The 13,180-nt window shown below is 44.6% G+C and overlaps 1 long non-coding RNA gene across 1 annotated transcript; it reads left to right on the top strand.

Annotated features, from left to right (window-relative positions):
* Positions 1 to 446: 446 nt before the first annotated feature.
* Positions 447 to 12,335, top strand: LOC147357620 (uncharacterized). Its single transcript, XR_015141465.1, has 2 exons — positions 447 to 736; positions 10,768 to 12,335. It is a non-coding gene; the product is annotated as an uncharacterized LOC147357620 (long non-coding RNA).
* Positions 12,336 to 13,180: the final 845 nt, after the last annotated feature.

Consider the following 13,180-nt stretch of genomic DNA (forward strand, 5'->3'; position numbering starts at 1 on the left):
GAACAAAGAGGGCTTACTAGCTATTAGGCTGAAACAATTGGCCAACCCACTCCCAGAATTTGCCTGGAAAACCCCTGTTGGAGAATTCGAGGGATGAAAGTCATGCTGGGGTGACAAAGCATATGCATGAAGACTCAGTGTCTCTGAAACATCTGAACCCCCACCCCCAGAATTGACAAATTACCCCAGAAGAAACACAGGTCACCAGATCTCCGCCAGCTGAAATGCTGGCATGCAGTAACTCAGCTAAATCCATGCTCCAGAAACTCCCCAAATGACAGAAAGTCATGTGAGCCCATATGGTCAATCTGAGCTGGATGAGAGAAGATAGTAGTCTCATTTTCCCATCTATAGATTTTTATGCTCCCTTTGGTTGGTAATTTACATTTATATAGACTCTTTCAAACTCTGGGTTCTAAAATGGCTTTGCTGGCTTATATGTATAGGGTCCCACTTTGCATCAGCAGTTTGCTCTGTAGATGTAAACAAAACCTGACCATCTGTATTTAAATAAAATCACGTGGCTCAGTTTTAACCTGGTCATTTTAAGCCATTACCATACTTGAGTGAATTCCCCTGAGTGTTTTTTTTTAAGGTACATAAATGCAATGCATGGTGCTACTGAAGAAACCCTTTAGTCTGATTCCATCTTGATGCCAGGAGGCCCTGTAGCTGTATGTCCTCCATGATTTATGTATGAATGTAAAAAGATGTGATACGGCTGATAAAAATACAGGTGAGGACACTCTTTCTCCTTCAGGCTAAACCCCAAATGCATTTTCCACTCCTTCCCATGCATTTGCCCACAGAAATACTTGGGGAGAAAAAAGACTTCCATGGAAATCACTTTGTGAATTGTTAAGCTCCATAATGGTGTTGACACCTATAGTTATTACGGAAAGAAGTAGCTTCTTGTAGTAGAAAGATTTCTGCATCTAGAGTCAGAAGGGTGAGTTTTGAGCCAATTCACTGCAAGTTAGGAGCAGTGAGATCTTAGTCATGTCACTAAACCTCAGTTTCCAAATCTGAACTGAAAGTGTTGAATACTGACTCTGTTGACTTAAGATGGTTGTTGAGGAATGATGGACGTCCCTGTCTGGGACACCTAACATCAGTGACTGTCAGGGTCAATTCGGCTGTTTGATTGGCTGGGCTGAAGTCCCTTTCTTTCTCTGTTGGAGAGAATAGTCTTTACAAATAGAGGAGGACTGTTCTTCAGTCACAATTATTTGAATAGATGGAAGACCTCTGAATAGAGTTGTCGTGAGGATGGAATGTGATTGTATATAAAAAAGACCCTTGTTACTTCTATGTGGCTATATGGGCGCATATGTATACCCATGCAGGAACTTGCTGGAACTCTGTTTTCCCCATATGTAGTTTCCAGGACCCCTAGAGGCATCTTGCTAGTGAATCTAAGATGCTTGTTGTTTAGTCTCTAAGTCGTATCCGACACTTTATGACCCTATGGACTACAGCATGCCAGGCTCCTCTGTCCTCCACTATCTCCCACGGTCTGCTCAGATTCATGTCCATTGAATATCTATCTATATGAGGTGCTATCTAACCACCTCATCCTCTGCCACCCCCTTCTCCTTTTGCCCTCAATCTTTCCCAGTATCAGGATCTTTTCCAATGAGTCAGCTCTTTGCATCAGGTGACCAAAGTATTGGAGCTTCAGCATCAGTACTTCCAATGAATATTTAGGGTTGATTTCCTTTAGGATTAACTAAGATGCTATTTCTCTCCAAAGCTTGAAGGATCTCCAGAAACATGAATTGTTGTTTATCACGTTCTGTCTTGTACTAGAGTTATTCCTTATATGTGTGGTCATGGCCTTCAGTTTAGTTTCTTGATCTTGGCACTATTAACATTTTAGATAATTCTTTGAGATGAGCAGCAGTCCTGTGCACTAGAGGATGTTTAGCATCTCTGGCCTCTATATATTAGATGCCATTAGTACCCTCCCTTAGTAGTGACAATCGAAAGTGTTTCTGGGCATCGCCAAATGCCCCCTGGGGGGGAAAGTAGTTGAGAACCACTGACTTAGATTGTGAGTTCCATGGAATCAAGTTCTATCCTTTTTTTTTTAAGTTGTATCCTTGCACCAGTCAGCATAGTACCCAGCTTGAGTAGATGCTCAGGAAAAAGTAGTTGGGTGAAATTAAACAGCTAAGTTTCACTTTGGTGTAAAAGCCACTTCCAGCCAATTTTCAAGCCTCTGTTAAAGAGGTCAAATTGAAATGCAGACAAATCATGTTGTAGCTGTTAAGCACTCCAGGCTCAATGGAGAAACAGCTATCAGCTGATGATATAAGTTCCTGCTTCGAATTTAGAAGAGGTGACTGACACTATCCAAGATGGCTGCCAGGTACCCAAGCACAACAGGATCCAGGGAGCTGGGGATGTCTTTCTACCTGTTTGTCCATTTTTATGTCCCCTTTCTTCCTTTTCTCCATCCTCATTGACCAGTGATTTTTTTTTGCAATATGATTGGCTTTAGGTTCTTGACCTTTTCAAATCTCAAATTATTTGCCCTAATATTTTTGCCATTTCCCAGTTTGCTTCAACATAGCAACTCTGGGTATGACTGATGCTGCTGCTAAGTCACTTCAGTCATGTCCGACTCTGTGTGACCCCATAGACGGCAGCCACCAGGCTCCCCCATCCATGGGATTCTCCAGGCAAGAACACTGGAGCGGGTTGCCATTCCCTTCTCCAATGCAGGAAAGTGAAAAGTGAAAGTGAAGTCACTCAGTCATGTCCGGACTCTGCGACTCCATGGACTGCAGCCTACCAGGCTCCTCCATCCATGGGATTTTCCAGGCAAGAGTACTGGAGTGGTTTGCCATTGCCTTCTCCGGGTATGACTGATAGGTATCTGCAAATTAATATATACCAAACTGAACTCCCTCACCCCAAAACCTCTCCCACAATCTACTCCATCTCAGTAAATGGCAGCTCTCTTCTTCCAACTGATGAGGCTAAGAACCTTGGAGTTTTTCTCTCTGACTTCACATCCAGTTCTTCAACAAAGCCTGTAGCTCTGTTGTCAAATACATATCCAGGACTCAATCACTTCTTATCATCTCATCATCCACCAGCTTAGTCTAGGTTATCCACACCCTGCATTATTACAGTAGCCTCCCAGCTGACTCCAGAGTCTCCAAACTAGACAAATTTTACTTGCCTTCTCCCAGTTTGTTTCAACATAGCAGCCCTAGTGATGCTTTTAAAATGTAGGTCAGATCACGTCATGCATCAGTTGCACCTCCTCCAAAAGCATCCATCTTAGGGTAACATCCAAATCTTACCATGTCCTAACTTCCTAACCTGTATGTGCATGCTTAGTCACTCCAGTTGTGTCTGACTCTTTGTGAACCCATGGGCTGTAGCCAGCCAGGCTCCTTTGTCCATGGGATTTTCCAGGCAAGAATACCAGAGTGGGTTGCCATGCCTCCTCCAGGGGAACTTTCTGACCCAGGAATCAAGCCTGTGTCTCCTGCATTGCAGGCAGATTCTTTATCCACTAAGCCAACACGGCGTACTGCTACTGCTCTGAGCTCATCTCTTGCACTTGTTCTAACCTCATCCCTGTTCAGTCCTATCTACTACACCATCTTCCTCTTTTATTCTCTTTCTCAAAACACACCAAGTAGTCTCTTGCCTCAATGCCTTTCACATGCTGTCCTCTTTGCCTTGAATATTTTTCCCCTCACATACTTTCATGGATCACTTAATAATCTCCTTCAAGTTGAATAGTCATCTCTTCCAAACAACCTTCTCCAACTGTCCTTCCTTCCTAAAATGGTGACCTTCCCATCAATTTTGTTATCATCACCCTGATTTATTTTCTTTTATTACTTAACCATATTTCTTATCTGTGTACTTTCTTATCCTGTTTCCTCCTCTAGAATTCAGCCTCCATGAGGAGGTTACCTTACCTTATTCCATGGCTGAAATCCTAAAATGTTAACAATTTCTAGCTCATAGTTGATGCTCAGTAATATTGGTTGAATGAATGAATACCTACAACTGTAAACAACCAAAGCGATACTGTCATTTGTCAACAAATTCCTGAATGATTATAACTCAAGATGGTTCTTAATCAAAGGAGACCATATGAGCTTGCAAACAAGATTGTATATGAAGCTCATTCTCTTTCCAGTGTAAAATGTGCTTTTTATTTCTGAGTTGAAAGTGGGAGCTGTAACTTGGTGGTATTTCCATCTCTAATATTCTTCTAATGTGTGAATGCACAAAGGTGTCCTCTTATTATGTTCAGTTTAATTCAGCCAGCTTCGATTGTTCCCCACTGTATGCCAGGCTCTGTGCTGGGAACAGAAATGCGGTTTGCTTAGACACAATGCTGCCCACAAGGTGCTCACAGGCAAGTCAAGATATGGAATACAGACCATCATGTATGCTTTCAAAATTTAAAAATTCTGATGACTAGTACCATGTGTCTATTCCTACCAATAGGTGCAAGCCAAATGAGAACATTTATGCCCTTAGGGAGAGTATATGTCAAACTTTCTCTAAAGGGAAGTGCCAGAACTAGATAGATTCATGTGGTCCCAGAGTACATTATTGATAAATGCCTTAGGGGAGTTGAAAACAAAGAGCTGTGAGAGTTGGGAAATGGGAACAATCCCGCCTGTCTTTGGGGGTGGATATGATGGACAGTTCATGAAGGAGTCTGTAGCTGAGCTGGCAGATAGGGAAGTAGGGCAGTGAGAAGGAGGAGAAAAGATGCCCAGTTGTGCAAGTGGGAAACTCTTCTCTCTTTCTAGAAATGGTCATGACTGCGTGGAGCAGGAAAAGGGCAGTCATTGGAAATTGAGAGGAAACCCAAAGCATGTTTGGTAATACTATTTTTCCCCCAAAGTAAGAGGATTGATAAGCGGGAGGCCCATTATTTTTGCAATAATTATATCCTGAATTTGATCATTCTCGTTTGCTATGTAATGACAGCACTAGGGTTTCATTCAATTCTCAGAGAGGATTAACATATTCATAGCAACTTTTTGGTGTATTTCCATGTTTCTTTCAACCTGTGAAAATCAATCATCCATGCAGCATCTATAAAGACTCTTTAGTTGCCACCAACCAGGACAACCTGTTACTCTCCCTTGATGGATAAGAGTTTACTGGAAGTGCCTTTTCATGGCCATGATGGAATTTCCCCCATTCTTTCACTTTTCCCATAAAGCCCACATCTGCTGACCTCCACTGTTTGATAAAAGGTCTCTCTCATTAGCTCAAGCAGCTCAAGCTTTATCTGAATGGGGTTCCAGTAAGGATGACTACATAATGAACAATAGTCTGTCTTTACAAATAGCATAGACCCAAGTACTGAGAGAAGCACTGATTTCAGTAGCCAGACACATGCTAATATACCATTACAAACCATTATAGCTCCAAAATGCAGACTATTAAGACAAGAATTCAGAGATCTGATCTCCTGACAAAATACAGCTGACATCTACCTGTTCTCACAGTCTATTTTAATATAGTTTTATCATGATGTGGGTCACAAGGCAAAGATCAGAGAAAGATTCACGGATGAGAAGTGTTTCAGAGCTAGAGATATAATAGGTTATTTGGTGCAATTGTCCTAGTTTATACATGAGGAAGCTGGAGAAGGCAATGGCAACCCACTCCAGTACTCTTGCCTGGAAAATCCCATGGATGGAGGAGCCTGGTAGGCTGCAGTCCGTGGAGTCTCGAAGAGTCAGACACGACTGAGTGACTTCACTTTCACTTTTCACTTTCCTGCATTGGAGAAGGAAATGGCAACCCACTCCAGTGTTCTTGCCTGGAGAATCCCAGAGATGGCAGGGCCTGGTGGGCTGCCGTCTATGGGGTTGCACAGAGTCGGACACGACTGAAGCGACTTAGCAGCAGCAGCAGCATACATGAGGAAACTGAGGGGCAGAAGAAATTCCAGTTTAGCAAAGATCAGTTAAGCCAGAGCTTCAGCTTGCACCTGGGACTGCAATTCTTTCCAAAAGAAAAGGTGGCCATCTCTCAGCTGTACAAGAATCTCCTCCTAGCTGGGCTCTGAATCTCACCCCTTTATGGGCCTCTGTAGCTCTTCTCAGTGCTCAGTCATGTTCGATTCTTTGCAGCCCCATGGACTGTAGCCTGCCAGGCTCCTCTGCCTATGGAATTTCCCAGGCAAGAATACTGGAGTGGGTTGCCATTTCCTCCTCCAGGGAATCTTCCCAATCCAAGGATCGAACCCATGTCTCTTGTGTCTCCTGCACTGGTAGGCAGATTCTTTACCATTTGCACCACCAGGGAAGCAGCTCTTACCCTGTATTTTTGGGATGTGTTTTTCTGCCTTAATAGGCCTGGGTGTTACAGAGGTGCTGTAGCAATAGCTTGGTTCCCAGGCCTCACATGAGCTCTGGGTGTGCAACAGAGCTCGTCTGTCTGTATTCTGCATTTTTACACTCTGCCTGGCACCTCAAAGGAGCTATGTGAATCTTAGTTTCCTTCTCTTCTGTAGAATCTACTTGTTCGATCAAATTGATGTGGTTGGGGAGGAGAGCGGGGTATGGAAGGAGGTCACAGTGTCCATGGAATTCACCAAGTGTGGGAGGGTTGGAGAAAAAAGAAATAGAATGAGGGGATGGGAGACTTGATGAAAAGAAAGACAAAGGTTGGGGGAAAGGGGAAAAGATTACATTTAAAAGCACAAAACTGGTTCCTGTTTAAATGCAACCATGAGTCCTGAGTGTGTCACATGTGTTCAGCCGGTGCTAGTGATTATGCAAATTAATTAAAAAGTGGGAAGAATGAGGAGGGGTGGAGATGATGTGTCCACATGGAAGTGCTCCCAAAGATGCCTTAGAACCCCTCTCTCCCTGTCAGTCTTGGAGAAGGATGTGGACTCCATTTGTGCTGCTGCCACACGAACGAGGAGGCATTAGCCCTGAGCAGTCACAGGAAGGCTCTTCTCACTGCAGAGCCAGATGAGGTCTCGCATCATACCAGCTCAGCAAGCACCCAGGGGACTCAGTTTGCTGCTGTTCACCTATTTTCCTGTGGATACTTCTCTAAAGTGCTCGTTCCACTGTCAACCAAGCCAGAGCCTCAGGGCAGCTCCAATACCCCACTTGCCTCTGGCAGGGCTCAGGCTGAGTCAGGAAACAGAGGGGCAGGGGGCAGTGGGTCTTCCTGTCCTCAGCTGGTGCTTCAGAGGGAGTCAGTCTGCAGGTTATCTCAGAGACAAACTGGTGAGGCTGCAGGAGCAGCGTCTGCTGGGGTTTTGTGCTTGCTTCACAAGCAGCCTCAATGCAACAGCCTGGACAAGTTGGGGCTGAGACCCAGACACCAGCGATGCTTGGGGAATGAGCCCTACAGAGTGTCTGGCATGGTGCCAGCCCAGAGCGCCTGCTGCGTGCAGGAAATATTGAACATTCTGAGTCTTAAAGAGGGAACCTGGAACAGTTCCAAGATTACACTTAATACATCTGTTGGGAGCTACAGAGAAGGGAGTCAGGGGAAGTCTGCAAAAATAACCCTTGCAGGGCCAGGAGGGCTCATAGCATCAGCAGGACACAGGCAATGATTGAGAAAGAAGATGACCCCTTACCTCGGGTAGCAAGTACAGTTTCCAAAGCTCATTTATACACATGGCCTCTTTGTTCTTCTCTGTGGTTCTGGGAGGTAGGCAGGGACTGTTATTTTAGATAAGTTCCTAGATTATGCATTTGTATGCCTCCTATGGCACTTCACCTAGCAGGCTGTCCAGTAAATGGTGAATAAATAAATGGATGGATGAGTGGAGAAACTTGCATTTTGCAGGTGAGTAGTTGACTCAGAATAGTTAAATTCATTGAAAAGCTTTCCATGTGGGGCGCTTACCACAAGCAAGGCATTGTTCTAGAACCTGGGAAGACACGGTCCCCTTGGTTGAAGAGCTCACCGTCCAGAAGGGCAGATGGCCGATAAGATTGGTTGTGACTAATAATGTTACAACATTATTTGTAGTAACTAATAAGTGATTATGCAGTCTGATAAGTATCTATTTAGGTAATTACAAAAGGCTCTGGGAGACAGAAAAGAGACCGATTCCAAGCAAGAAAATGTAAGTGTTTCGCCTGATGTAGCAGGAATTAGTGCCGAAGCTCCTATCCAGGTGTGCAGACTCATCATTTCTTTGTTGTGTGTTTCCCCTGGTCGGGAACGTCTCTGCTGTTTCTCTTGCTCCCACACCTACGTTTAACTTGTTGCCAATTCATTCCTGAAGTTCTATCATCATCTGGACTTTATCTTTTGGCTACCTTAGTGGTTTAAATTAAAATATTTCATGAGAAGGACATTTATGTGAAATAGGAATAAGAGAGTAGGTTTCTTTGGGCTGGAAAGGGAATACCGAGGTGAGGGATGTGCAATCTCTGAGCCATGGGATAAGATGGTTGCGGTTTGTGTGGGATAAGATGGTGATTTTGTTGTTATTGTTTAGTCACTAAGTCGTATCTGGCTCTTTTGCAACCTCATGGACTGTAGCCTGCCAGGCTCCTCTGTCCATGGGATTTCCAGGGAAGCCATTTCCTTCTGCAGGGGAGGGGAAAATAAGGGACCATGTGGCTGAGGAGGCTGAAAGGAATCACTGCCTCTGCAATGTCACTTTCCCCCCTTTAGCCCATCCCTGTGTGTGCGTACTAAGTTGCTTGAGATGTGTCTGACTCTTTGCAACCCTATGGACTGTGTAACCTGATAGGCTCCTCTGTCCATGGGATTCTCCAGGCAAGAATATTGGAGTGGGTTGCCATTCCCTTCCTGTATCAATATAAATACAATCTAAATATACCATATTCATATTCAGTAGCTCAGACTGTAAAGCGTCTGCCTGCAATGCGGGAGACTTGGGTTCAATCCCTGGGTCGGGAAGATCCCCTGGAGAAGGAAATGGCAACCCACTCCAGTATTCTTGCCTGGAAAATCCCATGGACCGAGGAGCCTGGTAGGCTACAGTCCATGAGGTCGCAAAGAGTCAGGCACGACTGAGCGACTTCACTTTGACTTTCACATATACACATGGGCTTCCCAGGTGGCTCAGAGGGTAAAGAATCTGCCTGCAATGTGGGAGATCTAGGTTTGATCCCTGGGTTGGGAATATTCTGTGGAGAAGGGACTGGCAACCCACTTCAGTATTCTTGCCTGGAGAATTACATGGACAGAGGAGCCTGGAGAGCTACAGTCCATGGGATCGTGAAGAGTCGGACACAACTGAGCGACTAACACACACATATGTACACACATGTGCATGCACGCACACATATGCACCAACAGTCTTTAAAACTGTCCACAAAATGGGATGCAGAGCTGTCCTTCCCCTGACCAATTCTGTAATGATGTTTGCCTGATATTTGTGACCACAGGGCTGCATGTAGCTTGACAGCTGTGGGTTTCAAATTTTATTAAATTTCTACCTTGTTCACAGTCTGATTTCTTTAAGGCCTTATCTAATTGCCTTGGGCCATGGGGCCCACCACCTTGGTCGTGTGCAAAGATATAAATTTCACCACGTAATTGAGGGCAAGTAATAAACTGGTGTATAATAAATAGCTAAGAATTTTGATGATCTGTGTCCTGGTGGAAGAAGAATGGCTCATAAAAACAATTACTACACGATCCAGGCTTGCATTATTTACAAGGTACATGCCTACTCTCCTTTCCACAAGTGCTGGTGGGCATTTGGATCCAATCACCAGAAATCCAGGCATTTCCAAATGCCTACATATGTGCCGACATGGAGCCGAAACATCTGGGTTGTTGACTGAGAAATGTGATTTTCAGCAGACCACTGAGTAGAGTGCCGGGGGCCACAGCCTGTAAGTCACCTCCTCCAGGAAGGTGTCTATGATTCTTTGGTTTAACTCAGCTTGCCCTCCTTCATGTCTCCAGCATGTCATGCACATGAATTTTCCTGCCCACCTCTCCCCACAAGGATGGATGCACTCTGAGGGAAGTAATGGTTATTTCACCTGGGTATTATATTTGTTGAATGAATGAAGTGTTTACTATGTACATTTCCACCTGTGAATCTAAAGTAGTGCCTTGCACAGAGAAGAAACACGATAAATATTGAATGAACATCCACGTTAGTGAGTAGAGAGATTCAGATCAGCTGTGTTGCATTACACAGTTTTTTTGTTTAAAGGTCTTAAAGCCTGAGAAGTCATTTTTTACACCACTTCCCCAGCCCCAGGGAGAAAACAGATAAAAATCATGAAGAAATTGAAGCATGCAGAGAAGGAGTATGCATTCCCAGTGTTCACTTGGGGAATGAGGCACGGAGCCCAGGGTTTGGATTTCACTTCCTTCTGCTCCTTCCCTCCCGCAAACGTGCCTCACTCAGCCTTTCTCTGCACATTAGAAGTCAGCCGAGTATTTATATATTCCAGGGCCTCTCTATGTAAATCCACATTCCATAAATCCCAAAGCTTTTCTTCTGTTTCAGAGCAAGGGGCTGAACAAGATGTGTGTGTGTGTGTGTGTGTGTCTGTGTGTCTGTGTGTGTCTGTGTGTCTCTTTTGTAGCCAGCAAATGGCTTTTTTAATCGATCCACGTTCTAAAGGCAGTTTTGCCTTCTGTAGAGTTCAGAAACCTGTCTCTCTCCCTCTCTCCTCCTCTTTCCCTCTCTCTCCATCTCTCCTCTCTCTCCCCCTCCCTCCCTCCCCAACAAACCCCTTCCTTAAGTTCCCAGAGACTAATTCTTTCCCTCTCCTCCATCTCTCTCTCTTCCCACAGGTTTTATCTGATTTCGGCTCTGTTCAGAAACCACCGGTTTCTCTGGAGTCTTGTATTTCCCGCCCACCGTGGCCAGCATTTTACGGTGTTAATCAGATTTTGCTGTTTTTCTTCACACTGAGTCCCTTCCCTATCCATTCCACCCTCTTGACTCTTATCCTCCCACCCTCACCTTCATGGTGCATGGGCCTATTAAATGGTGTCCAGTCCAATTTCTGGCACCCAATAAATCTAAATTTTCAAGCTTGGGAAGCCAGGCTCACCTACTGGCACCTAGATAAATGAGTCCTCCATGAGAAACCTACACCGGTCATTACTCAAGACTTCTGAAACCCCACCACTGGATTTCAGGCCAGAGAAAGTCAAGTCCTCCTTTCAGGCTTCATTCTCCAAAAAAGAAAATAACCCACAGCCCAGGGCCTCGCCTTCATCTACATCTCCAGTCCCTCCATCTGGATGCTCAGACTGAATCCCAGCCTCCCACTTGCAGCATCCTGCCGGCTCCTACGTCACCCCGTCAGGTCACCCCATCAGCTCTGCAGCTTTGAAATGAGACTTAATATCCGGCACACGCGCCTGCGCTGCTCAGCTCGCCGGGGCTCCAAGCCTGAAGATGAACAAAGAGCCTCCTTGAACTGTTTCATTGTTTGCAACAAGCACAACCAAGATGGGCTTCTCTCCCTAGCCCACTCTGCGGTGAATCCCCCACTTTGTGTGGGAGGACTGTTAATGACCGAAATCTACACTCCATCTAATAGACAAAGGCTCTGACATTGTCTCCTGCAGGAGAAGGGGGATCTTGGGGTCAGGGACGTTTGAACCCAGGTTGGTTTCCTGGAAAAGTGGTGGGAAGGAGGAGCCAAGAGCCGGGGCTGCTGGGGAAGCAACAGGAGCTCAGGGCTGTGTTTCATTCCAGGAGGCGAGACCTGGAGGTGGTGGGAAGTTGGGGACTATTTGTATTTACTTGTTAGTTTGACTTGTGAAATTACTCCCTTTCATTCCACCAGCCTTCTGCCTCTGCACAATAAAAATTAATTACAATGAATTAGAACCTTTAAAAACCACGCTTAATAGTAGCTCAGAGACAGCCCCTCCTCTGGCCCCTCACTAGTCTACAGCTCAACATCTGATCAATCTGGCAAGAACAATTTTAAAAGGAAAAAGTACCTGCTTTTGGCTTCTATGAATAAATCTGGGAACTAATAGGATACTGTGATGGTTAATGTTATGTGTCAGCTTGGCTGGGCTAGAATACCCAGTTATTTAATCAAGCACTGATCCATGTGTTGACTGGATGGGTATTTTGTAAATACGGTTACCAGCTACAGTTGACTGACTGAGTAGATTACCCTGAATAATGTGGGTGGGCCTTGTCCAATCAGTTGAAGTTCCTAAGAGAAAGCCCTGAGGTTTCCCAGAGAAGAAAAAAAAAAAAATTCTGCCTCAAGACTGCATCAACTTCTGCCCAAGTTTCCAGACTATTGGCCTGCCCTGTATTCCTTGAAATAAATCACATATATATTTGTGTGTATGTGTATATATATATATAAACATATACATCTGATCTATATCTTTATCCCTATATATTGCTGATTCTGCTTCCCTGAAGAACCCTGACTCATACAGCTATTTAGAAAGCTTATACTGAATTCGAATTGCTCATTGTGTAACTTTTGGAAGGAGGACTGCTCTTCTTCATTTCCTGAACATGAAGTCTTGTGCTGTGGACATAGTAGGTGCTTAGTAAATGTTCATTGAAGGGACTGGAAACCCAAAGAAGCCCCATAATGCTTTTCTCAACTTCTACTGCCCCATTTTCAAATGGAAACATTTGCTCCCTCCCATCCACTTGGGACTCATCAGCTCTACTTTGCTGACCAACTCTTCTCTGGATGTTCCTATCACGTTGTCATTCACTGAAGCCTCCATCACTCTCTACTTTAACACCTATCAACTAAACCATATCTTCCCCAAAGGCTTCACTGCAGAGGGGCCAGGCTCATAGCTTACTCTTGCTTCCTTGAAGCTTGTGTGTAGGATTCTTTAGGCTTATATTAATTGTGCTTTGCTTCACCTGACATCTTAAAATGATGTTGTCTGTTTCTCATTAGCTGGTGGACCCTCTGGGGGGATTCTAGGCTCTGATATTGTGGAACATTTATGATCTTTGGAATCAGCCAGACCTAGGGTTTTTTTTTTTTTAATATTTATTAATTTGGCTATGCTGGGTCTTAGTTGCAGCACATGAGATCTTCACTCTTTGTTGTGGCATGAGTGATCTTTAGTTGCATGTGGGGTTTAATTCCCTGACCAGGGATTGAACCTGGGCCATCTGCATTGGTAGCACAGAGTCTTAGCCATTGAACCACTAAGGAAATCCCACCTAGACCTAGTCTGATATCTGGTTTTCACA

This window comes from Bos grunniens, chromosome 15 (assembly GCF_055505025.1).
Source record: "Bos grunniens cultivar Pamir isolate PY7600 chromosome 15, Bosgru_T2T1.0, whole genome shotgun sequence".
Taxonomy (NCBI): Eukaryota; Metazoa; Chordata; class Mammalia; order Artiodactyla; family Bovidae; genus Bos; species Bos grunniens.